The sequence below is a fragment of the Haliotis rufescens genome, unplaced genomic scaffold (genome assembly GCF_023055435.1).
Source record: "Haliotis rufescens isolate VD_foot unplaced genomic scaffold, xgHalRufe1.0.p SCAF_27, whole genome shotgun sequence".
Classification (NCBI taxonomy): Eukaryota; Metazoa; Mollusca; class Gastropoda; order Lepetellida; family Haliotidae; genus Haliotis; species Haliotis rufescens.
This window is the reverse complement of record NW_025963968.1, coordinates 6,460,136-6,488,086: the sequence shown is the minus strand read 5'-3', so window position 1 is coordinate 6,488,086 and position 27,951 is coordinate 6,460,136. Positions and strand designations below refer to the sequence as shown.

Sequence of the window (27,951 nt, the reverse complement as noted above, 5' to 3'; positions counted from 1 at the left end):
CCAACAACAGTAGATTAATGTCGTGATAAAGTCATGTCTTCATGGATTCAAAATTATTCATAACCAAGATCTTCATGACACTAATTCCTCTGAACGGACACAACTTCAGGTTATTATTTCTAGCAAGGCAATATCAAATCATAGCAACAGATTGTAACGTCACGTGTGGGTACATTAACCCAATTCATAAGATGTCAATAATGTAAACGAAAAATACTCGTAACCTCTAAGGCCAAATGGGGGGGGGACAGGTGGCCCAGTTTCTAAGGCGCCGCGAATCACTGTGCAGAGTTGTGTCCCTCACAGTTGTGGTTCGAATCCCGGTTTACCCCGATTATGTTTCTAGGTTTGTCAGCACCATACCCATGCTCGTGGGTTTCACCGAAGTGGTAAATGTCTGAGACCTGCATCACTTCGGGCTTTCCTCCCACATTAAGCTGACACACCATGATATGACTCACTCCTCACTCACTCTAAGGCCAAATACATTAAATATCCGATTTTCATACATGCCTGACTACCTCACATCCGTATAAATGTCCCTAAGTTATTCTACACAACTTGTGATAGGGATAGGGTGTATCCAGGTGGGGTCCGAATGTGACTGATTGCTTGGATATGTTGTCATACAAATAGTATTTGATATTGCCCTGGAACTGAAGCAAGTGCTGCTTCATTTCAAGTTGATTCAACATAAATACACAGTGTCGTTGACATCGTTGTGTTACATTACAGAATGAAATATCTTCGTATCCCTATCAAACGTTGAGTAGTATATTATATCTTCAGACCATGAAAAAATGGTTCATTTAGTATTTCCTTTTTTCTTTGCTTGATGTAATACAAAAATAGTCCTAAAAATCATCCCTGCTACTAACAAATCCCATCAACAGTTACCATGTACACAAATGCTCTGAACAGTGTCAGCTTAAGAAACATGATGGGGTTTTGTTATTTAAGGTATAAATTTCTCCCCATGTTGCAAGGTATTTTTTAAGACCCTCAGTTAATGATAAATCTGCTAAACTCTGAACATCCTGATATGATCCACGCTGTTTCTGTATTCTTGAAACATGTCTTTATAATGAGGAATGGTGACTTGGTTTTCGATCTGATCATGTACATCACGTGACAAATGTTAATATCCAATCTGCCCTGCTACAAACAAATCACATCAACAGCTACAATGCCCTGAACACAGCTTGAGAAACAAAATGTTGGGGTTTTGTTATTTAAAGTTAATTTGAGTTATTGCAGACTTATCTCAACACAACAAAAACTTGAAGCGCTATAAAAATGAGAAAATTGAGTTTAACAGAGTTTGGAACTGTATCTCACTCATGTCATGTACATAATGTGGGAGGAACTCTCACCACATTGGTAAAAGCCACAAGCATGGATAGGATGCTGACAGATGAAGAGCCATAAACAGGTGAATCTGGGACTCGAACGAATGATACTGGTCACTAAGGGAGGCAACTCTGTACATAGCTGCAGCAGTTTAGCCCAGGCTTGTGATTTGTAGTGTTTGTTTGTTTATTTGTTTGTTGTTTAATGCCACACTCAGCAATATTCCCGACAATCCTGTGATTGACATCGTAATCTTAACATTTGGGATACAATGACAGGCATCAACCAAGTCAGCAAGCCTGACTATCTGATCCAATTAGTCGCCTCTTACGGTGAGCACGGGTTGCTGAAGACCTATTCTATCCCGATCTCCACGGGTTTGTAGTGCTGGTGAATACCAACTGAATGCATCCTTACAGCATGGAGTGAAAATGTCAAATTCTCAGTCCTGATAAACGATACACAAGCTATTTGACCAGAAAAGCTGAGTTTTCTATTTATTTAAATTTTTGAATATTCATATTTTGAAAAACATAGTCCCATTGAGGCCGACTCAAACTAATTCCATCAAAAACTGTTATTTCACTTAAATGAATTATTGATTTTATATTTTTAGACAATATGGTCTTTCATCGCTGAATGTTTAACATGTACACTTTATGCTGTTACCCAGCAAAGATAATGGCAAAGTATACACAAGGCAAATACTGGGGATGTAACACTGGATGCAAGCATTGATCAACTAAAACGTACCTGGGCTGATTGCAAGACATCGATGACAAGTACAAATATTGATACCAAGAATAGGCCACAGTGCCATTAGGTGTCATATCATGTTACATCATGTCACACAAACACATTACAACCAACATACCATGAACCATGCAGACTGTATTCAATGGTTCACATCTGTACCCTATCTTAGACCTGTGAGTGAGCGAGTGAGTGAGTTTGATTTTACACCGCTTTTAGCAATATTCCAGCAATATCATGGCGGGGGACACCCGAAATGGGCTTCACACATTGTACCCATGTCGGGAATCGAACCCGGGACTTCGGCGTGACGAGCGAACGCTTTAACCACCAGGCTACCCGACCGCCCCTTAGACCCGTGAAGATCCGGGGTAGAATAGGTTTTCACCAAGACTATGCTTGTCGTAAAAGGCGACTAACAGGATCAGATGGTCAGGCTTGCTGACTTGGTTTACGATGCATGTCATCTTATCCATTTGCGTGGATCGATGCCAATGATGTCAATCAGTGGATTGTCTGGCCCAGACTTGAGTATCTACAGACCGCCGTCATATAGCTGGAATATAGCTGAGTGTGGTGTTAAATAACAAACAAACAAACAAAACCCTATTATATTCAAACGTATTTCCCATAAATCCCCTACAGCTTCACTAACAATCATCAACAGGCACCAGTTCACCACGAGACTGATCTATATAACAAGTTTCATCTTGCAATATTCAACGGTTTTGGAGCTCTGCCCCAGAAACAATCACTTTTTAGTCTCAGAAGTCCAACTTGTCTTTATGAAGAGAAAAAAAAAGTGAAACAGCAAAAATCCCAAATCATCAAAAGGCACCAGTTCACCAGAAGACTGATCTGTATAGCAAGTTTCATCTGGAAATATTCCATGGTTTGGAGTTCTGCTCCGGAAAACGGAAAACAGAAAACCGACGGCTGATGGAAAGACATGCTGATCGCAAAATGGGGGGATAATATACTGCAAGAGATTCAGTGTCATCTTCTGATAAGTTCCATCAACCATAACAAAATATAGGCACACGCACACTAGTGGGCAACATGGATTAACACAGAGTGCACACTATTTTTAAACACTGATACCCCCTTAAATGGATTTTCAGTCAAGTAGACTCGAAAGTTTTGGGTTTTTTAACAGATTGAGTGAGCTGTGACTGGTCAAAGACACCCTTGTCCTGCAAAGTGCCCATATTCACAGACCCATGAAGATCCAGGGTAGAATAGGTCTTCACAACCTATGCTTGTCGTAAAAGGCGACTAACGGGGTTGGGTGGTCAGGTTCGCTAACTTGCTTGCCGTAAAGGCAACTATGCTTGTCGTAAGAGGTGACTAACAGGATCGGATAGTCAGGCTCGCTGACTTGGTTGATACTGCCATCGATCTCAATTGCGTGGATCCATGCTCATGATATTAATCACTGGATTGTCTGGTCCAGACTTGATTATTTACAGACCGCCGTCATATAGCTGGAATATTGCTGAGTGTGGTGTTTAACAACAAACCAACCAACCAACCCTTATTCACAAGCACTTAGCCTATCAATGGAGGCACTATAACCACAGTGATATTAGCTTAGTGTTTGTCTGCAACATGTGTAACACTGTGTTGATGAGGTGTCATAACATATGCCAAGGTGACTCGTATCACTGGTGTGACGTGTGATACACATCTGATACAAACATAACATAGAAAATAACTAGCAGTAAGAGCCCATATTTCTATACACCCATTTTCAAGTATGTTAACCCCCAGTCTATAAATCTTTTAACTTATGTAGTTTAAATTGTCAACATTTATAAGATGCAGGGTGGGACAAGGTCATATATTTCCTTCATGTTTTAACTTGATGTCGTTAATGTGCAATTTACCTTATGACAAATACCAGGGTATGAAACTCCCAAAGATTTCAGCCAGACCACAGGACTGGCTAGCTGAAATACTTGCCAGCCCTGACCAAAACCTGCCTGCCCACTATAATCATATGTTTCTCAGGATAAGCTAATTAAAACTTTAAATCGAATTCATTGAACATGAAGTAATGCAAGAAAAGAAATAGCAAACACTTTTTAGGTCAGATTTGTATTTAATATCCTAGAATACATCATGTAAATATCCTTATTCCTAAATAGGGCCTAAATTTTAGGTTGTCTAAAAGCTAACTGGGTTTCTTTTTGGTTACATTTTATCATTCATCTTTACATGTGAATTAATGCTTATCATCGGGAAATATTTAGAATATTTTCACATATGAAATATAACCTGACCGTCGGGCAGGGGGATTTGAAAATCTGGCAGCCCGAGTTGAAATCAACCCGTCTCGGACGGTCGGGCAGGCAGGTATTTCGAACGCTGCAAATACATGTTCAGATGTCCACAAAATGTTTTGTTGAAATTCTGTCTGATAAGCTTGAATGGAACACTTGTAACAGAACAGGTGCATTAACCAGCAAAGACCTCAAGTCAGACGACGTCTGTTAACAAGGACATGCCTAAAGTAACAGACCATGTCTGCCAACAAGATGTGAGGTGAGGTAAAATGGGGTTTAACATCGCGTTCAAGATTATTGCACTTATATAGTGACGTGCATGCACGTGTATGTGTGTGTGGCTGCTTGTTCCTGTCCAGACTGATGCCGATTTATAGTGCTAGACAATTGAGATACCATGCCGCAGTTTAACATGAATACCCCACGCAGAATACAGACTCCAAGCCGACTGGTCCTTGTTTTAGCACCTTCATGCCGAGCACCAGGCATGGTAACAACAAGTACCATCTTTTGTTATGACGCGGCTGGGAATCAAACCCCAGACCTTCCGCTCACCGAGCAGACGCTCTACCACTACACCACAGAGGCTAGCCTGTTAAAAAAAACATACCGCAAGTCACAGATATTGTTAACAAGAACATACCTTGACCTTGAGTCACAGACCATGTTTGGTAACAAGGACACTGTACCTTAATATTGAGAGTCTGAGTTATCATTAATTCAACTGACCGCCTCCGTGGTCTAGTAGTAGAGCGTCCGCCCGGAGAGCGGAAGGTCCGGGGTTCGATCCCCGGCCACGTCATACCAATAGACGTTAAAAGATGGTACTTGTTGTTACCCTGTCTGGCGCTCAGCATTAAGGGGCTAAAGCAAGGACTGGTCGGCTCGGAGTCAGTATACTGTGTCTGAGTGGGGTATTCATGTTAAACTGCAGCATGGTATCTCAGTGGGCTAGCACTATAAATCGGCATCAGTCGGGACTAGTACAAGCAGCCACACACACATACACACGTACATGCACGTCGCTATTTAAGTGCAATAATCTTGTACGTGACGTTAAACCCAATTTCACCTCACCTCACCTTAATTCAACTACTATAGCAATGTCCCAACTACTATAGCAATGTCCCAACACCATGAACACCACCATTAATTCTAACACTGCTCTAATTCCAAATCGTTGGACATCACCTTTTCCTCCTCTCCAACAGTGCATGTAAAGAATGTGTCATACAGCCATCCATTGATTTCTCAGTGCAAAAACCCAACACAATATATGCACCCCTGACTTGCCTCATACTTCACGATTAATATTTTATGTCCTTTTTGTCAGCTTATGAACAGTGACAATTGAACCATACTCAGATTTATTACTAACATTATCAGTCATTGATTTGGATATGAAACTTGCTCCCTTCGTAGAGTTCCTGTGAGCTAGAAATGCATGCAGGCTTAATGAGTTTATTCAGCAATCAGTACAAATAGTGACAACAAGCAATTAGAGAAAACAAAAGTTAGAAATAATTATGCAATGATTGTTCAATAGCCATGAAGTATCCCCTTTCCAACTTTAGCTGCACGATCTCTGTCAACAGGACTCCTTCCTCAATCCAAAAATAGGGATCAATTATCATGAGGCAAATAACCAATGAGAGATATTGTTTTCTTGCTATTTTTTACCAATGCATCTATTACCGTATTCGACGTAATAACCGCCCCGCTCTAATAAGCGCCCACTGCGATATTTGCTAATACTGTATATTGGCTAGTGAACAATCCCATTTAGCACAGCTTCCGATTGATCAATGTATACAAGACTTATTTATTCGCGTATAATACGCACTTGTGTGTCATATGCATTCTTAATTATGGCCAATTACATCTTGGAAAAATATATCTGTCGCATATAAACAATTTAGTCTGTCAGCATAAACCACAAAATTTATCTTTCATCTCTGTTTTTTTCCACCATAATAATATTCTAATTAGAGCCCCCTATTTATAATTTTGAGGTGCTTATTACATTGAATACGGTACATCCATATCACAAGAAAGCGAACTTTAAGAATTGTACTTATATGACATGAAATGAATCTTATCTTTGGAAAACCTGATCGTGTAATCATTGTTGGCGGTGAAGTTTACAGAAGCACAGGTACTTCACCACAGTAGCATGTACCATTGTACCATGATACATATCCTGTACCATGAGTCCATGTAGCTTTACAACATGTATGAATACACACTGCCAATTAGAAAATGGTCAAAAGTAACAAATGTTGTATTTGGGATAACACTTTCTTAGTAAAGTACAGATTCTTTATTGGGTTGAGTCCCATCCAGGATTCGAACCCACACTGCCAGAGTGACACATGTACACAAGACATGTATATTCAATTATTAATTAATACTGTATTCGACGTAATAAGCGCCCCGCTCTAATAAGCTCCCACGGCGACATTTGCTAAGATACTGGCTAGTGAACAATCCCAATTAGCACCCCTTCTGATCGATCAATGTACTCCAGACTTATTTATTCGAGTATAATACGCACACGTGTGTTATATTCACCCTTCATTATGGGCATTTAATTCTGGAAAAATATATCTGTCGTACATAAACATTTCAGGCTGTCAGCATAAACCACGAAATCTATCTTTCAACTTTGTTTTTTTTTCACCAAAATAATATTCTAATAAGAGCCCCCTATTTCTAATTTTGAGAGCGCCCTGGGCGGTTATTACGTTGAATACGGTAATCGAGATATGGAGGTGAATTAACTTTCAGCAGTTTCTCAGAAATAACAACTTTATAGAAATGTGATTGGCGGAATAACATATTATGTAATATAATTTGATGAGAAGTTATGACGGCACTATTATTTTTTCATCCACAAATCTACCGCTGCACAATTACAATGCGAGTACATTATTTAGAGGACAATCTGCTCATTATCTTTATAAAGAAAACATGAGTGAATTTGTAGTCGTACATAGCAGGTGAAGATATTTCAGCCATAACGTTCAACAGCACGAGTTATATATCAATAATAGCAGATCAAAATCTGTCCATGATGAAGAGTATAGCAACAAGTATATCACAGTTTTGTTTTTAAAACTAGTATCAGAGTACTGAAAAGATACAACTATTAAATATAGAATACTAAACGAGTTTGCATGAAATACCAATTTTATTAAACGAGTGAATAGTTCTGGTATCTGACAAGGGAAAGCGAGTAAACAGACCTGGTATCTGACAAGCGAGAGCAAGTGAATAGTTCTGCTACTGACAAGGGAAAGCGAGTGAATAGTTCTGGTATCTGACAAGGGAAAGCGAGTGAATAGTTCTGGTATCTGACAAGCGAGAGCGAGTGAATAGTTCTGGTATCTGACAAGGGAAAGCAAGTGAATAGACCTGGTATCTGACAAGGGAAAGCGAGTGAATAGTCCTGGTATCTGACAAGTGAAAGTGAGTGAATAGTTCTGGTATCTGACAAGGGAAAGCAAGTGAATAGTTCTGGTATCTGACAAGGGAAAGCGAGAGAATAGTCCTGGTATCTGACAAGTGAAAGTGAGTGAATAGTTCTGGTATCTGACAATTGAAAGCCAGTGAATAGTTCTGGTATCTGACAAGGGAAAGCAAGTGAATAGTTCTGGTATCTGACAAGGGAAAGCAAGTGAATTTTCTGTTATCTGACAAGGGAAAGTGAGTGAATAGTTCTGCTACTGACAAGGGAAAGCGAGTGAATAGTTCTGGTATCTGACAAGGGAAAGCGAGTGAATAGTTCTGGTATCTGACAAGCGAGAGCGAGTGAATAGTTCTGGTATCTGACAAGGGAAAGCAAGTGAATAGACCTGGTATCTGACAAGGGAAAGCGAGTGAATAGTCCTGGTATCTGACAAGTGAAAGTGAGTGAATAGTTCTGGTATCTGACAAGGGAAAGCAAGTGAATAGTTCTGGTATCTGACAAGGGAAAGCGAGTGAATAGTCCTGGTATCTGACAAGTGAAAGTGAGTGAATAGTTCTGGTATCTGACAATTGAAAGCCAGTGAATAGTTCTGGTATCTGACAAGGGGAAGCAAGTGAATAGTTCTGGTATCTGACAAGGGAAAGCGAGTGAATAGTTCTGCTACTGACAAGGGAAAGCGAGTGAATAGTTCTGGTATCTGACAAGGGAAAGCAAGTGAATAGTTCTGGTATCTGACAAGGGAAAGCGAGTGAATAGTCCTGGTATCTGACAAGCAAAAGCAAGTGAATAGTTCTGGTAGCTTTCTCTCGTCAGATACCAGAACTATTCACAAGTTTCATAAAATTTGTATTACACGATCCACAGCATAATCCAACTGAGTTTGAAAAGAATAATACTTCAAACACATCAATAGTTGACACGCATTATTTAATACCATACACATACTGTAGTTATCAAAACTCCCATACTTTAAAATAGACTTAAGGCTGTCGTTGTGCTACGATCACGAAGCTTAGAATCACATCACAATGCCCTCGGACGTAATTAGTGGAATTTTGTTGCAAGATCCATCAGCCAAGCAACAGAATTGCCGGGTCATCAAATGTGCATAAGCTCCTCTAAGTGATCTATCACCTCTACATGCAATGTCACAGAAAAGCCCAGGGTTGTTGGGAATTTTTAATATTTGTTAGAGAATCTTGTTCCTGCAGTACATAAGCACACGCTTTGGTATTACACAATGTGTACAGCTGTATGTTTATTAAACAGGTGATCTCTTCACAGGGGAGTAATAAAGGAAAGGAAACATATAAAAACAGGCTATAAATCGCCAGCAACCGAAGTTGGGCAACCAAACTAAGTCTGTGGACTTACAGTACCTCTGCCACCTGCAGGTAATACCACCAACCCTCTAGATGCTTGCGAATGATGACAAGTTAACAGAACACCTATTCACCTTGGAATGATATGGTATTGCATATTCTCTCAAGGGCCTCTTAACATGTAACATGTACCTTTATGTATCGAACTGTGGTTCCTTTTTTAAACCTTTCTATGGAGATATGTATCTTATCATGGTTGAATGAATGGCAAGAGAACAACTTTTTAATCACGCTAATGCAAACCTCATATCATTGATCAGCTTCTTTATTACAACTGTAGCGTCCTACAACTGACATTAATCAAATAAATTAATCTGAGCACAACTACTTCCAACAACAGGACAACTTGACAATTAACCACCTCCAGAATTATCTAGTAATTATTCCCCAGTGGAGACCTGGAGAGAAACATGTCCCCAGCACCCCATGCTTGTTGTAAAGGCTGACTAAAAATAAGTATTTGGATTCACAATACATGACCTGATCCATTGTGTGACTGTGCAGCCAAATGGGTACCTTGCTGTTTACATCTGGTCTGTCCGCTGTATGTGTAACTTATAGGCCGTGTTACTATAGCGGAAAATACACAGACTGAATAACGGACTTCATATTGGAACAACATAAATGTGATCCGTAGCCGCTAATTGGCCATTCAATGCACAGAAAGTTTATTTGTTTGTTTTTTAACGCCGCACTCAGCAATTTTCCAGCTATATGAGGGCAGTCTGTAAATGATCGAGTCTGAACCAGACAATCCAGTGATTGACATCACAGGTATCGATCCATGCAAATGGGATAGGATGACATCAATCAACCAAATTAGCAAGCCTGACTAGCTGATCCCGTTAGTCGCCTCTTATGACAAGCATAGTCGCCTCTTAAGACAAGCATAGTCGCCTCTTTAGACAAGCATAGTCGCCTCTTAAGACAAGCATAGTCGCCTCTTAAGACAAGCATAGTAGCCTCTTAAGACAAGCATAGTCGCCTCTTAAGACAAGCATAGCCGCCTCTTAAGACAAGCATAGTAGCCTCTTAAGACAAGCATAGTCGCCTCTTAAGACAAGCATAGTCGCCTCTTAAGACAAGCATAGTCGCCTCTTACGACAAGCATAGCCGCCTCTTAAGACAAGCATAGCCGCCTCTTGAGACAAGCATAGCCGCCTCTTGAGACAAGCATAGTCGCCTCTTAAGACAAGCATAGTCGCCTCTTAAGACAAGCATAGTCGCCTTTTACGGCAAGCATGGGTTGCTGAAGACCTATTCTACCCGCAGAATCTTCACAGGTCCACGAGCAAAGTGAACTCATAAAAACTGCAATGATGCTCAATAAACTGACTTCATCTATTTTAATTTTTGTTGTGGGAAGACAGGGATCATGGACATATACCACAAGTGAAGATGTTGCAAACACACCAAGCATCATAAATGAAGTGAATCCGGGACTCATACAGAAAAGAAGGACCCTTGAAGCAAGAACCTCTACACTCTAATGGTCCTTAACCTGTGGGATTGCGGGTAAGGAAATAGGTCACCGGCAACCCATGCTGGTTGTAAGAGGCCAGGGAGGTCAGGCTCGCTGACTGGGTTGATGATGCATTGTCATCTTATTCCAATTTTATAGCTGGAATATTGCCGAGTGTGGTGTTAAACAAGAAACAAACAAATCATTATGAAGGTGAAGGTTAATTAAGGCTGAAGCAATGACTGCATTTCACCCAGGATATAAAAACAAAAAGTGTAAATAGCACGTTTTAACTCCTGGGATGTTTAATTTTTGCACATAGTTTGACTTAGGAAGGAACACATGACAGTGAAAGAAAGTGTGATTATTTACAAATGGAAATCATATAGAGCAACAACAACAAACAAAATAACCATACTAACTGTTCATGGAACTAAAAGCAAACAAGTCAAGGCAAAGTTTGACCCCTCCCCCACAATATTATGACTAGAAATAATGCTCAGCTCACTCACTCACTCCACCGACAACCACACCAACCACTGGCCCACATGAACAAACTTTACTGTAAGATCCATAATTATCACAACAAATAAAAAATTCAAAGACGGATGATGTCATTGACAAATCTAACATATGGGATATTCAGAAAAGAAATCATCCTTCATTATTAAACGGCTTTTAAAAAAACACACTTCTCTCTCTCTACTTGATCTATATCATCTTCATCATGGCTGACCTTCAAGCTGTGACCTCTGGAAGCAAACTTTCCTGTGACAAATGTCCTGTACAGGGTATTTAAACATTGAAGGAGAAATAAAAACCTACATCATGACAGCTAGGTCGCTGCAAATCTCCCTGGGACAAGCACAGAATATTAAGGCCTATAAAAAATACAAGTTTACTCAAGGCATGAGTAAGGACAGATTTGGGACTCCCGTGAGTCTTACAGCATATTCCCACCGTCATGGTGTTAACACAACTTTTACACCAGTTAACACAGAGAATGACACACAAGAATTATTATATGTGCCTTGTGATACTTTCTTTAGTTTTTTAGTTTATGGACTTCACTGATCAGAGCTAAAGCCACCATCAGAAAACAAAAAATATACCACACAGCCTTCCAATCGTGGGTGTCTTAATGATGACAGCTTAACTTGTTTTGAGAAGTATATAGTGTAAATGCAATTTATTTCCCCACGGCTTTATCTTTGATAGACTAGAACAAAAAAAGACCAAGCTACAAATTTTTTTTAAATGTACCAGTAACTATAAAGTTCAAGGACAGATCCAGCATGTTTAAAAGAGAGGGGTCCAAAATATCAGAATCCTCGCTCAGGTAATCTTACTGCCTTTTACATACCACATTTCATTTTCAAAAGGGAGGGGTCCAGACCCCCTGGACTCCGCCTCTGGATCCGCCTATTAAGTTTATATATAAACCTTGATTAAGTTCATCCTACTGAGTCCCTGGCCGCTGATGTCTTCTCATAAGGAGAACAAAGCTTTCTCAGAAGTAAGTACATACACCATACTGTGAAGAAGTCATGCAACATCCTACACTTAAAACAATATTAGCTTTTATTTTTTTCTAGTAAAGCAATCGATTCAAAAAGATTTTTTTGCCAAATGATATTTTTTTTTTTTTTTTTTGTTTGTTTGTTTGTTTGTTTGTTTGTTTGTTTGTTTGTTTGTTGACCTATTCTAATCTGATATTCCCGGTAACATATAATATTTCAAAATATTCAGCTACTCAACTGTATTTTGATTGATACTTTTATTGTGATGATATCCACAACTGTTGGCCAGTGTAATCTGCAGACCATCAAGTAAGAAGGGTCACTGACCTGGCCTGTGGTAATGCCAGTCCTGATGGACGACCCAGTCACTGACTTGTCATGACTTCATGTAGGGTACAGTTACACATCAATCATGTTATCCCACTTTGTTGAAGGGACCATTTACGAATATTATAGTCAGATTAACCACAAACAGAGTGAGTGAGTATGGTTTTACACCGCTTTTAGCAATATCACGGCGGGGGACACCAGAAAGTGAACATATTTTAGTCAAATCTGAATCAAGCTTAATATTTTTCAAATATTTTCTGAAACAAATTATTCTCTTAAAAAACTTCAGTAGTTGTCAGGAAACATCTGTAAGGTCACCAGAACATGGTGCATGTTCCCGTTCTTTTACCAGTAATGTAACACAGCCCTGACACTTCACTCTTGTTTGTTTGTTTGTTTGTTTGTTTAACACCACACTCAGCAATATTCCAGCTATATGATGGCAGTCAATAAACAATCGAGTCTGGACCAGACAATCCAGTGATTGACATCATGAGCATCAGTCTGTGCAATGGGATACGACGACATGACTCTTATTAATGATTTAAACCTGAGTGAATATCAAAGGCCGCAACAAATAATTTTTTGTTCTTCAGTAGCACCTATCCCTTTTCTAACACAAAATACCAAGCCATGAAGCCCTGGTAAGCATAATGAGAAAAATATGTGTAGAGACAAATACATTCCTTAGAGCTCAAGAGAAGGAATTCCCCTTAAAAGCATTTTCATCTAACCATTTATGTTCCATCAGGCTGAAGAGACATCAACATCAGCCATTGGGAAATTTGAAATCTTTGAGTCCTCGAAAATAATTAGTGCAATCCGAGACTAAACCTGTAGTCAGGAGCCGTAGTGTAAAAAAAAAAAAATGTCCGTCTGAGTCAATTGTAGTCACATGTGGAGACGGAAATCTACTTAATAGATGCCAAAGGACAAGGCTATAGGTCTTAGAAGCTTTTAGCAATGACTTAAATAACTGGGGAAAAGTACCTACAGAATTAGTTATAAAAGAGGTGAAACTTATGAATAAATAGTGAGTGAGTGAGTGAGTGAATTAGGAGATAAACACACTGTGTTTTCAATGTAGAGCTAGGTTACCTGTAGATTTAACCCCGCTAAATTGAATTTGGAACCGAACGCGCAATAGATGCCAAAGGACAAGGCTATAGGTCTTAGAAGCTTTTAGCAATGACTTAAATAACTGGGGAAAAGTACCTACAGAATTAGTTATAAAAGAGGTGAAACTTATGAATAAATAGTGAGTGAGTGAGTGAGTGAATTAGGAGATAAACACACTGTGTTTTCAATGTAGAGCTACGTTACCTGTAGATTTAACCCCGCTAAATTGAATTTGGAACCGAACGCGCAATAGATGCCAAAGGACAAGGCTATAGGTCTTAGAAGCTTTTAGCAATGACTTAAATAACTGGGGAAAAGTACCTACAGAATTAGTTATAAAAGAGGTGAAACTTTATGAATAAATAGTGAGTGAGTTTGGTTTAGCGCCTCTTTCAACTGTATTCCAGCTATATCGAAGCTTGTCAGTTTAATGTCGGAGAAAAGGCCAAAGTGATGCAGGCCTCAGATGTTTACCACTTTGGTGAAACCCACATGCATGGGTATGGTGCTGACAAAGCTAGAAACATCATTTTTTAGGACGAACCAGGATTTGAACCCACACTAGGTTTCTGGTATGCCTAGGGACGCAACTCTGCACATCCATGGCCTCCCTTACAGACAAAGAAGGCAGTGGCGTAGTGGATACAGCACTAGTTGGTCCCACCATAGACTTAGGTTCTGGTCTCACAGGGTCAACATGGTCCAAAGATAGTGGTTAGATACATTGTATAACCACAAGACCTGGGCAAACACAATCGAGCGAGTATGTGAGTATGGTTTCACGTTGCTCTTTAGCAATAGTATAGTAATATCACGGCAGCGGACACCAGAATGGGGCAGCACCAACAACAAAAATGACAGAAGCATTTCACTTCTCCCAGTTCTCAAGAAATATTTACTTTTCAGACAGCCTGTTTAATCTTGTACCCAGCAGAACTAGGTGTACAAGACACAAGTGCCTCTTCTTGTGTCATGCAATATAGCATATATAACATGGATGCAATAAATATCATCTCACAAATCAGACCTCACAAAGACGTCATATATCACTTTTAGCATGCCTATTTCGCAATCTTAAGTTATAACACCCTATATCGGTGAACCTGTAAACTAGACCGTATTAGTAGTGGTCTGAGTCAACATTCATGGGATACACCCGGAATTAAACATGCACTGCAGCGTAGAAATTGGCACTAGTCCTACAGTCCTTGCCAAACTGACCAATAGTTAAGACAGACAGAGTGTTCCTATAATAACTCATCAGCAGCTATCAGAATGAGGCCAAAGTCATACGTAGGCGTTTCCAAAAGATACAGTGAAGTTTCAGAATACATGAAAATAAGAACATTTCTTAGCATTTGCAATACAGCAATATCTGCATAAAGATGGGCTATAGGAAAGGTTGCTGAAGACCTATTCTACCCCGGATCTTCATGGGTGGGACACCCATGGACTGGGGCAGTTGCATCATGTCAGGAAGCCAGTGCATCTTCACCGTGCAGTTACACCTCTCACTACCACTGCCACCAAGAAAGTTGAGTATCCCCTGGTATTTTGCGATACAATACGTATCACGATACAGACTGACGATACCACTGGTATCATGATACACTGACAATTAGGAAAAAAGGATGAAATTAGAAAAATTTAATTCTAAAACCTCTGGGTTCATACATTTACTTATTATTATCGAAAAAACAAAAACTTGTTAACCAAAAAAAACAAGATAAAAACAGTTTTAAATGAAGGGATGGTTATTGAATGTAATATTTCAATAGAAGACACGTCCTCTATCACCATGTCCTGGTATATTTCACTTACAAGTTGCACTATGCTACTTCTGCCATTACGGGAGGTAAATCTATCAGTTTCTGTTCTATTTATAGCGTATCTCGATCTCACTAACTGACGATTCAAGTATCGTCTGTACCCTAGTATGACGGATATCAAAGGTATCAGTGAATCGTTACAGCCCTAGCCACAATATCAATGAACAATATGTGTCTGCTGCTGTCCTACATGAATAAACCAGAACATTAACATTGGTTTATACAATGTTATGAGAACTAGATATGGCTGATACTGGGAAGAGAGATGAAAGGTCGATCAGCCAGAGTTGCAGAGACAGCTTGTTTATCTGCTGAAAACCGGAGATGATTCAAAGTTGGCCATTCAATAAATGAAGTACCGTATTTGACGTAATAAGCGCCCCGCTCTAATAAGCGCCCACAGCGATATTTGCTAATATATTGGCAAGTGAACAATCCCAATTAGCACCCCTTCCAATTGATCAAAGTACACAAGACTTATTTATTCGTGTATAATACGCACTCGTGTGTTATATGCACCCTTAATTATGGGCAATTAAATTCTGGAATCAGCATAAACCACGAAATTTATCTTTCAACTCTGTTTTTTCCACCAAAATAATATTCTAATAAGAGCCCCCTATTTCTAATTTTGAGAGCGCCCTGGGCGCTTATTACGTCGAATACGGTATGTGTGAGAGAATCATCTGCTTCACAAGATATTGAGAAGTTGATTTGAAAGGATAATAGGCCGTCTGCTATATCTGTTAGCCAAAAGACCAGTACTTAAATCAGGGCATGTTGATTGATTTCTGGTCAGACACGCACGTAATATTTCGTTCACAATGCAGTAGGTACCGGGACCTATCCAGGATTCAAAACCAAGAGCACCTGGCAGGTAAATAGGGGGAGATGTTATTTTGTTCAAAACTTGGATTTTCTTCCTATTTTCTTATATTCGGAAGTCCTTATCGTTGTACAGATCGAGCTCCAGATAACTTTTATGGCAATTGATTTTTTACCCTAGGGTTTCTATTTTAATTGGGTTATAACATTTTTCATTTGGTAACAGATATTTTTTCACTCATCTATTCATCAATCTTTTGGGTTTTTCCCGAAATTAGTGAACATTTTAAGATTTTAAAAAAATGAAATAATGTTTTCGATGTATAGCTCGTAATTGTGTCTTTGAAATAAGCTCCTTTGTACGCATGCTGAAAAAGCTTCATTGGGTTTTTACGAGTGCTGTTTTTATACATTTGAGTTTTTTGGGGGGTATTTTACTCAAATGCGCTGCTTATCTGTAGCTCTGGTTGTAAATCAACATTCCATTCAATAGTTTTTTAAACTAAGCATTAAAGCCTCTTCCTCATTATTGGTCCTGACATCACAGAACTACAAGTACCTCAACCAAGCCATCACATTTAAAATAATCAAATTAACATGAATTAAGAACAATTTTGGAACATTTTAATTCCAATTTGGGAAATTTGTGGACTTTAGATGCAGACTGAGGAACGAATACCAGCCTCTAATCAGATCCAGATAAATCCCTGATTCGTCTCCGTGTCCTGGCGCCATGGAGTGGTGCTCATGCTATCACCCACTGTTGGCAGACTTTATCATGGTGGGTGGTAACTTTTTTGTTGGGCTGCATGAAATTTTCCTCCACCTGCCATCATGATCATGATCTGGCAGACTATTTTAAGACTATATACAGAGCTCCACATAAGCTTTTGGTGTTGTGGGTATTTTACCAATGCATTTTGAAATCATTGGGTATCAGTAATTCTATCTGGGTATTCAAATTTCTGTTTCCCACTAGTTTTTACACATGTGGGTATTCAAGTTAAATATTTAAAAACACTATTCATCTAGTTCCTGAAAACTGGTGTCGTGTGGGTTCGAGAGCTTTATAGGACTCAAAAATACCACGATACTTCCACAAGAAAGTGTGATGGCAAATGATCATGATGTAACTGTCATCGTGGAGTTTGGCAAGGTTGACGGAATGCCCGTTTATAATTTCAAAATAAGTTGCTGATTTGCTAATCGAATACGCAGGGTTACTTCACAATATTTTGATGATACGCACCACTTTTATTTTTATAGCATATCTGTAATGTTCGTTGCGTATTTGATACGCTCGGATTTTATTTTACTGCGTATTTCTGCATTTCTGATGCGTGTTTCACGCAGATACGCAGGTTATCTGTAGCTCTGTGTATACCTATTTGGTTTTATCATAACTCCTTGTACATTCTCGAGTAATTGTTTGCATTATTTCTACTGAATCAAGACGCAATTTTTCTCTTATTTCTGAATATAGCTATATGTGTCAGAAAACAACATTCACTCACTGTCCTGCTCCTGTCTACCTGAGGGACATACATAGAAACTGACGAGCAAGCTGGTGAGCAAATCCACCAGCAGCATGCCAAGGACTACTGATTCCATTACGTCAAAAGATGAATTATTAATGTTGATGGAATTAGGCGGTGTGTTCACCCACCTATTGAGAACATGTGGCAGCTTTCAGGCAGCGTCAGATAATGAAAGTACAGATCCCACTCCAATACATATATATCTCTAGCCAACCTTCCATGTGGAAAATCATTGATGGCATTCTTTCTAGAAACTGTTCCCATAAAAAAATTGGACAAAGTCATTTCAAGTTATCTTCCTGTGAAACAATGTCTCTGTCTATAGGCATGATAAGGTTAATTTCAACAGCAGAACTGGAATTTCCCAATATGAGACACACTAACAACTACATTGTTACAATCCTTTTGACTCTGTAACAAAAAACATCTTTTGGATGTGGTCATAGTGTTTCTTCTCCCTCTAATAACACATGCATCATTTTCAGGAACAGAATTTAGCCTGCTAGCCCAAACCATGAGGTGAAAGGGACAGTACGTTGATGGTTCTGGGTGTATTTAAATCATGCATAAAATAATTTCCGAGTGTGACGTCACACCTTTAGTTCATGGTCGATTCAATTCTCAAATCAAAACAACAGAGCTCCGCACAGTGAAGCCGACATCCCATGCACTGTGCAGAATAACTGGCTTCAGTCATGTTTTTATTTGAGGCAACTTGAAGAGAAAGCTTGTGTGTTTTTCTTACAGACGAGTTACAAAATACTGATTGCCAGCTTGATTTGATTTGAGTCAGTGTTTTATCAAAGACTAGATTACAACATAAATGCCTCAGTCGTGTGATGCCAGTCCCTCTCCTACCCAGAGTTCCTTGCAGCCAGCATAGTACCTGTGTCACATCGTCACATCTTACACAGTCCTTTCAAGATATTGCATAAGTTTTTATGCTTCATTTTGGACACGTCAACACATTCAGATAAATATGTTTATATGAAAAAACATAAAACTTAAAAAACTTTTCCCATTTGCATACTTATCCTCAACTTTCAAAGGAATGTCTTCACAAAGGTGTGTACACCTGTATGTCTTCACAAAGGTGTGTACACCTGTATGTCTTCACAAAGGTATGTACACCTGTATGTCTTCACAAAGGTATGTACACCTGTATGTGTTCACAAAGGTGTGTACACCTGTATGTGTTCACAAAGGTATGTACACCTGTATGTGTTCACAAAGGTATGTACACCTGTATGTCTTCACAAAGGTGTGTACACCTGTATGTGTTCACAAAGGTGTGTATGTCTTCACACCTGTATGTGTTCACAAAGGTGTGTACACCTGTATGTCTTCACAAAGGTATGTACACCTGTATGTCTTCACAAAGGTATGTACACCTGTATGTCTTCACAAAGGTATGTACACCTGTATGTCTTCACAAAGGTATGAACACCTGTATGTCTTCACAAAGGTATGTACACCTGTATGTCTTCACAAAGGTATGTACACCTGTATGTGTTCACAAAGGTGTGTACACCTGTATGTCTTCACAAAGGTGTGTACACCTGTATGTCTTCACAAAGGTATGTACACCTGTATGTCTTCACAAAGGTATGTACACCTGTATGTGTTCACAAAGGTATGTACACCTGTATGTGTTCACAAAGGTATGTACACCTGTATGTGTTCACAAAGGTATGTACACCTGTATGTCTTCACAAAGGTGTGTACACCGGTATGTGTTCACAAAGGTGTGTACACCTGTATGTCTTCACAAAGGTATGTACACCTGTATGTCTTCACAAAGGTATGTACACCTGTATGTCTTCACAAAGGTATGTACACCTGTATGTCTTCACAAAGGTATGTACACCTGTATGTGTTCACAAAGGTGTGTACACCTGTATGTCTTCACAAAGGTGTGTACACCTGTATGTCTTCACAAAGGTATGTACACCTGTATGTCTTCACAAAGGTATGTACACCTGTATGTGTTCACAAAGGTGTGTACACCTGTATGTCTTCACAAAGGTATGTACACCTGTATGTCTTCACAAAGGTATGTACACCTGTATGTCTTCACAAAGGTGTGTACACCTGTATGTGTTCACAAAGATATGTACACCTGTATGTCTTCACAAAGGTATGTACACCTGTATGTGTTCACAAAGGTGTGTACACCTGTATGTCTTCACAAAGGTGTGTACACCTGTATGTCTTCACAAAGGTATGTACACCTGTATGTCTTCATGAAAGTATGTACACCTGTATGTGTTCACAAAGATATGTACACCTGTATGTGTTCACAAAGATATGTACACCTGTATGTCTTCATGAAAGTATGTACACCTGTATGTGTTCACAAAGATATGTACACCTGTATGTCTTCATGAAAGTATGTACACCTGTATGTGTTCACAAAGATAAGTACACCTGTATGTCTTCACAAAGGTGTGTACACCTGTATGTCTTCACAAAGGTATGTACACCTGTATGTCTTCACAAAGATATGTACACCTGTATGTGTTCACAAAGGTGTGTACACCTGTATGTCTTCACAAAGGTATGTACACCTGTATGTGTTCACAAAGGTATGTACACCTGTATGTCTTCACAAAGGTGTGTACACCTGTATGTCTTCACAAAGATATGTACACCTGTATGTGTTCACAAAGGTATGTACACCTGTATGTGTTCACAAAGGTATGTACACCTGTATGTCTTCACAAAGATATGTACACCTGTATGTGTTCACAAAGGTGTGTACACCTGTATGTGTTCACAAAGGTGTGTACACCTGTATGTCTTCACAAAGGTGTGTACACCTGTATGTGTTCACAAAGGTGTGTACACCTGTATGTCTTCACAAAGGTATGTACACCTGTATGTCTTCACAAAGGTGTGTACACCTGTATGTCTTCACAAAGGTATGTACACCTGTATGTCTTCACAAAGGTATGTACACCTGTATGTCTTCACAAAGGTATGTAAACCTGTATGTCTTCACAAAGGTATGTACACCTGTATGTCTTCACAAAGGTATGTACACCTGTATGTGTTCACAAAGGTGTGTACACCAGTATGTGTTCACAAAGGTGTGTACACCTGTATGTCTTCACAAAGGTATGTACACCCGTATGTGTTCACAAAGGTATGTACACCTGTATGTCTTCACAAAGGTATGTACACCAGTATGTGTTCACAAAGGTATGTACACCTGTATGTGTTCACAAAGGTATGTACACCTGTATGTCTTCACAAAGGTGTGTACACCTGTATGTGTTCACAAAGGTATGTACACCTGTATGTGTTCACAAAGGTATGTACACCTGTATGTGTTCACAAAGGTGTGTACACCTGTATGTCTTCACAAAGGTGTGTACACCTGTATGTGTTCACAAAGGTGTGTACACCTGTATGTCTTCACAAAGGTGTGTACACCTGTATGTCTTCACAAAGGTGTGTACACCTGTATGTCTTCATGAAAGTATGTACACCTGTATGTGTTCACAAAAGTATGTACACCTGTATGTCTTCACAAAGGTGTGTACACCTGTATGTCTTCATGAAAGTATGTACACCTGTATGTGTTCACAAAAGTATGTACACCTGTATGTCTTCACAAAGGTGTGTACACCCATATGTCTTCACAAAAGTATGTACACCTGTATGTCTTCACAAAGGTGTGTACACCTGTATGTGTTCACAAAGGTATGTACACCTGTATGTCACTATGTGTTCACAAAGGTATGTACACCTGTATGTCACTATGTGTTCACAAAGGTATGTACACCCGTATGTGTTCACAAAAGTATGTACACCTGTATGTCATCACAAAGGTATGTACACCTGTATGTGTTCACAAAAGTATGTACACCTGTATGTGTTCACAAAGGTATGTACACCTGTATGTGTTCACAAAGGTATGTACACCTGTATGTGTTCACAAAAGTATGTACACATGTATGTGTTCACAAAGGTATGTACACCTGTATGTGTTCACAAAGGTATGTACACCTGTATACATTCACAAAGGTATGTACACCTGTATGTGTTCACAAAGGTATGTACACCTGTATGTCTTCACAAAGGTATGTACACCTGTATGTGTTCACAAAAGTATGTACACCTGTATGTCTTCACAAAGGTATGTACACCTGTATGTGTTCACAAAGGTATGTACACCTGTATGTGTTCACAAAGGTATGTACACCCGTATGTGTTCACAAAAGTATGTACACCCGTATGTGTTCACAAAGGTATGTACACCTGTATGTCTTCACAAAGGTATGTACACCTGTATGTGTTCACAAAGGTATGTACACCTGTATGTGTTCACAAAGGTATGTACACCCGTATGTGTTCACAAAAGTATGTACACCTGTATGTCTTCACAAAGGTATGTACACCTGTATGTGTTCACAAAGGTATGTACACCTGTATGTGTTCACAAAGGTATGTACACCCGTATGTGTTCACAAAAGTATGTACACCCGTATGTCTTCACAAAGGTATGTACACCTGTATGTCTTCACAAAGGCATGTACACCTGTAAGTGTTCACAAAGGTATGTACACCTGTATGTGTTCACAAAGGTATGTACACCTGTATGTGTTCACAAAGGTATGTACACCCGTATGTGTTCACAAAGGTATGTACACCAGTATGTGTTCACAAAGGTATGTACACCTGTATGTGGTCACAAAAGTATGTACACCTGTATGTGTTCACAAAGGTATGTACACCTGTATGTCTTCACAAAGGTATGTACACCTGTATGTGTTCACAAAAGTATGTACACCTGTATGTGTTCACAAAAGTATGTACACCTGTTTGTGTTCACAAAGGTATGTACACCTGTATGTGTTCACAAAAGTATGTACACCTGTATGTGTTCACAAAAGTATGTACACCAGTATACATTCACAAAGGTATGTACACCTGATTGGCTTCACAAAGGTATGTGTTCACAAAGGTATGTACACCTGTATGTCTTCACAAGCGTATGCACACATAGGCATATACATGTGTTCTGTACATATTTACAGTTCATCCTTATTAGATAAATGTGTATATGTCTGGAGGCTATGCAGAAGCTTATTCAAATGAATGCATATTTGCCTCAGGAGTAAGATTAATCAATATATGTGCACTGCATTTAGACACATGACCAAATATACATTTAATATTACAAAAGGGAACTGTTACAGAATCTACAGATATATCATTTTGTGAACTACATGATTCATGCCAGTGTGTCTGACCCCGACAAGCCAACCCCTCATACATATGGAGGCCACCTGTTTCTCCGTCTCCGGAGAGGAGTAATGTCTCTAAGCTGACAGTAAGATATAAAATGAATTTTTAAGACTCTTAACCTGTCCTTTGCATGTCATTATTGGGCATACAAAGACACGGTAATTTTTCAAATGCTTAAAGATGTACAGCCTTAAGCATGAAAGCCTGTGTCTAATAATAATGTTCAAAACCTGAGTTTCATCGGGACCCTAAATTCCTATACTACTCAAGGGGCCAGGACCCCCTTAATTTTGAACATATTTTGGATGCATATTTACAGAGAGAAAATGTGTGCATATGCTATGTAGGACCAAATGAACAAGCCTCTAGTTTGCTAACTCTTTATCACAATTCATGTTTCTACTCATGTTATCAACAACCAGATTCTTCCAAACAGCAACAAAAAATATTTTGGGAGTTTGACATGATTTCCAATGAACAGACTTTGAATTATTTGCGCTACCTTCAAAAATGGAAACCAGTTCTACTCCGTATTGAACCCATGGAGCTTTAGTTTGGAATGGGACACTCCTCGGGGAATTGATGAATTGACAAGTTCGACACTTTGCACATCCAGTGGGCATAATGCACTGCCACTTGAAGTCCTCACGAAGCATCCGGACACCATCAGCAGCAGCCTCAGTGCATCACTGATGGGTAAACACTTGACTAGACTGTTATTAGCTGCATATACCCTACAAGGTGCTAAAATACATATATGCACTGTCAATAGCTATCTTACAAGGTGCTATAATACACATATCAGCATTCCTGTTTACCGGTAATTACCAGTTTTTCACCAGTAAAATTGGGCTTGGCCCGGTAATTCATGTGGCTGCCAATCCCTGTGGACCGGCAAATAAAATACCTTATAAATCTTTGCTGTTGAACAAAACATCTGTGATATTCATCTAAGTACATTTTTCTTGGTTACCATCAGGGTTTCACGCTTTCTTTTTCTAGGTATTAAATATCCATTTGTAGCGACTTTGTCTCGAAATATTTTTAAAAAAAGAAGAGAAAATTGTGACTGAAGTTTGTGTGAATGATGTATGGATCTAACTAAGTTACTTCAGAGATGACATCTTTGCACTGAACATGATGTTGAAAGAATTAAAGCCAAATACTTTTCATACGTTTTTTCATTTGTTGAAAGTTGGGACTGGCAAAAATTAGGGGGGACTGGTAATTTTTAGAGTTTCAAAAAACAGCAGGAACACTGCATATGCACTGACAATAGCTGCCTCACAAGGTGCTATAATGCACATATGCACTGACAATAGCTGTCTCACAAGGTGCTATAATACACATATGCACTGTTAATAGCTGTCTCACAAGGTGCTATAATACACATAAGCACAGTCAATAGCTGCCTCACAAGGTGCTATAATGCACATATGCACTGACAATAGCTGTCTCACAAGGTGCTATAATACACATATGCACTGTCAATAGCTGCCTCACAAGGTGCTATAATACACATATGCACTGTTAATAGCTGTCTCACAAGGTGCTATAATACACATATGCACTGTTAATAGCTGCCTCACAAGGTGCTATAATACACATATGCACTGTCAATAGCTGTCTCACAAGGTGCTATAATACACATGCACTGTCAATAGCTGTCTCACAAGGTGCTATAATACACATGCACTGTCAATAGCTGTCTCACAAGGTGCTATAATACACATGCACTGTCAATAGCTGTCTCACAAGGTGCTATAATACACATATGCACTGTTAATAGCTGTCTCACAAGGTGCTATAATGCACATATGCACTGTCAATAGCTGCCTCACAAGGTGCTATAATACACATATGCACTGACAATAGCTGCCTCACAAGGTGCTATAATACACATATGCACTGTTAATAGCTGTCTCACAAGGTGCTATAATACACATATGCACTGACAATAGCTGCCTCACAAGGTGCTATAATGCACATATGCACTGTCAATAGCTGCCTCACAAGGTGCTATAATACACATATGCACTGTTAATAGCTGCCTCACAAGGTACTATAATACACATAAGGACAGTTAATAGCTGCCTCACAAGGTGCTATAATACACATATGCGCTGTCAATAGCTGCCTCACAAGGTGCTATAATACACATATGCACTGTTAATAGCTGCCTCACAAGGTGCTATAATACACATATGCACTGTCAATAGCTGCCTAACAAGGTGCTATAATACACATATGCACTGTCAATAGCTGTCTCACAAGGTGCTATAATACACATGCACTGTTAATAGCTGTCTCACAAGGTGCTATAATACACATAAGCACTGTCAATAGCTGTCTCACAAGGTGCTATAATACACATATGCGCTGTCAATAGCTGCCTCACAAGGTGCTATAATACACATATGCACTGTTAATAGCTGCCTCACAAGGTGCTATAATACACATATGCACAGTCAATAGCTGCCTCACAAGGTGCTATAATACACATATGCACTGTTAATAGCTGCCTCACAAGGTGCTATAATGCACATATGCACTGTCAATAGCTGCCTGACAAAGGTGCTATAATACACATATGCACTGTTAATAGCTGCCTCACAAGGTGCTATAATACACATAAGCACAGTCAATAGCTGCCTCACAAGGTGCTATAATACACATATGCGCTGTTAATAGCTGCCTCACAAGGTGCTATAATACACATACGCGCTGTCAATAGCTGCCTCACAAGGTGCTATAATACACATAAGCACTGTCAATAGCTGCCTCACAAGGTGCTATAATACACATATGCACTGTTAATAGCTGTCTCAAAAGGTGCTATAATACACATAAGCACTGTCAATAGCTGTCTTACAAGGTGCTATAATACACATAAGCACTGTCAATAGCTGTCTCACAAGGTGCTATAATACACATATGCACTGTTAATAGCTGTCTCACAAGGTGCTATAATACACATATGCACTGTTAATAGCTGTCTCACAAGGTGCTATAATACACATAAGGACCTCACTGCCAATTACTAAACCAATATCTGCAATCTAGCAGCAGCTCAATCAACAGCTGATTGCTAACTGTATTGGAATACACTGCTAGTGTGGTAGTTTTATCATAACCTTCTGTTAACTGGGTCATGATGAACTTACAGCATGTTATGAAAGGGTTCATTAAGTACACAACCGCTTAATGAGACATCTACCACGCCTGACTCTCACTCTGCCCAGTACTTTGCACACTGGCAGTTGCATATTTAGCCTCGAAACAACAGCAAACAACATACTCTCATTCATTCTAAACTACTGTTTTCCACACAAAAATTAAATCTAAACATATTATAAACAAGGAAATAAACTCATAACAGAATTTTGGTTTGACTCATATTTCAGCAACACACACTTTAATGTCTGCATGCTATATGTTTCTACTACCTTGATTACAAAATGTTTTGTTGTCTAACGCTGCACTCAGCACTATTCCAGCTATATGACGGTGGTTTGTGAATAATCGAGTCTGGACCAGACAATCCAGTGAATGACATTATGAGCATCGATCTATGCAATTCGGGTATAATGACATGTATCATGTGTATCAACCAAGTCAGCGACCCTGACCACATGTTTCCCATTCGCTGCCTCTTACAACAAGCATGGGTTGCTGAAGAACAATTCTAAGCCGGATCTTCACGGGTCAACACAATATGGTGATCAATGGTTGAAATTAAGTGTGAAAGTCAGGGCATTCTGATCATAAGCTATACATTTCAAGGTGGAGATGGGGAAGTTTCTACATTGAAATACTATTATAGCAAACCTCAAGGACCCCACGATTCTGAACAAGTCTGAACACTGGTGAGATACAACCTGTGCCAAACACACAACAGGAACAAATACAAACAAAACATCTACACAGTGTGACTGGAGGGTATATAATTGAAAATGTCAGAATTCAAGTAAATGTCTGTGATATATCCCTTGTAAACCAGTCTCCATATCTGCAGGTGATATAGGCCTTGTAAACCAATCTCCCTATCTGCAGGTGATATAGGCCTTGTAAACCAGTCTCCATATCTGCAGGTGATATAGGCCTTGTAAACCAGTCTCCTTATCTGCAGGTGATATAGCCCTTGTAAACCAGTCTCCCTATCTGCAGGTGATATAGCCCTTGTAAACCAGTCTCCCTATCTGCAGGTAATACAGGCCTTGTAAACCAGTCTCCCTATCTGCAGGTGATATAGCCCTTGTAAACCAGTCTCCCTATCTGCAGGTTATATAGCCCTTGTAAACCAGTCTCCCTATCTGCAGGTGATACAGGCCTTGTAAACCAGTCTCCCTATCTGCAGGTGATACAGGCCTTGTAAACCAGTCTCCCTATCTGCAGGTGATACAGGCCTTGTAAACCAGTCTCCCTATCAGCAGGTGATAGGGAGACTGGTTTACAAAGGCTCTATATGCAGATAAACCAGCCTGCTAAAATCTGGTGTCAAAAATTAGTTTACACCAATGATAAATAGAAGAACATTACAAATAACACAACATGCATGTGCATAGCACATTAATTGTACTGCCTCAACCAGTTATTGCCAAGAACCAAAGATCACCAGGTAATACTTGCTTTGAGATAACTAGTATAACCCCCTTGTTCCAAAACCATGAATGCATCCTGACCTTTCCTTTCCAATGTATTTTTATAACAGAAATGATTTAAAACACAGCAAAAGGTCAAGTTTACTGTCTAAACCGATGTTACTATTCTTAACAGACGAGGCAGAAAACTCAATCCTTTTGTGTTTACAGTTGAAAATTTTTGATAAAAGCCCTT

General features: G+C 39.3%; 1 protein-coding gene across 1 annotated transcript in view; it reads right to left on the bottom strand.

Moving 5' to 3' along the window:
• The window catches only part of LOC124115921 (metal transporter CNNM4-like), a 105,379-nt gene that overhangs the window by 75,397 nt on the left and 2,031 nt on the right, over positions 1–27,951 (bottom strand). The window lies entirely within an intron of this gene.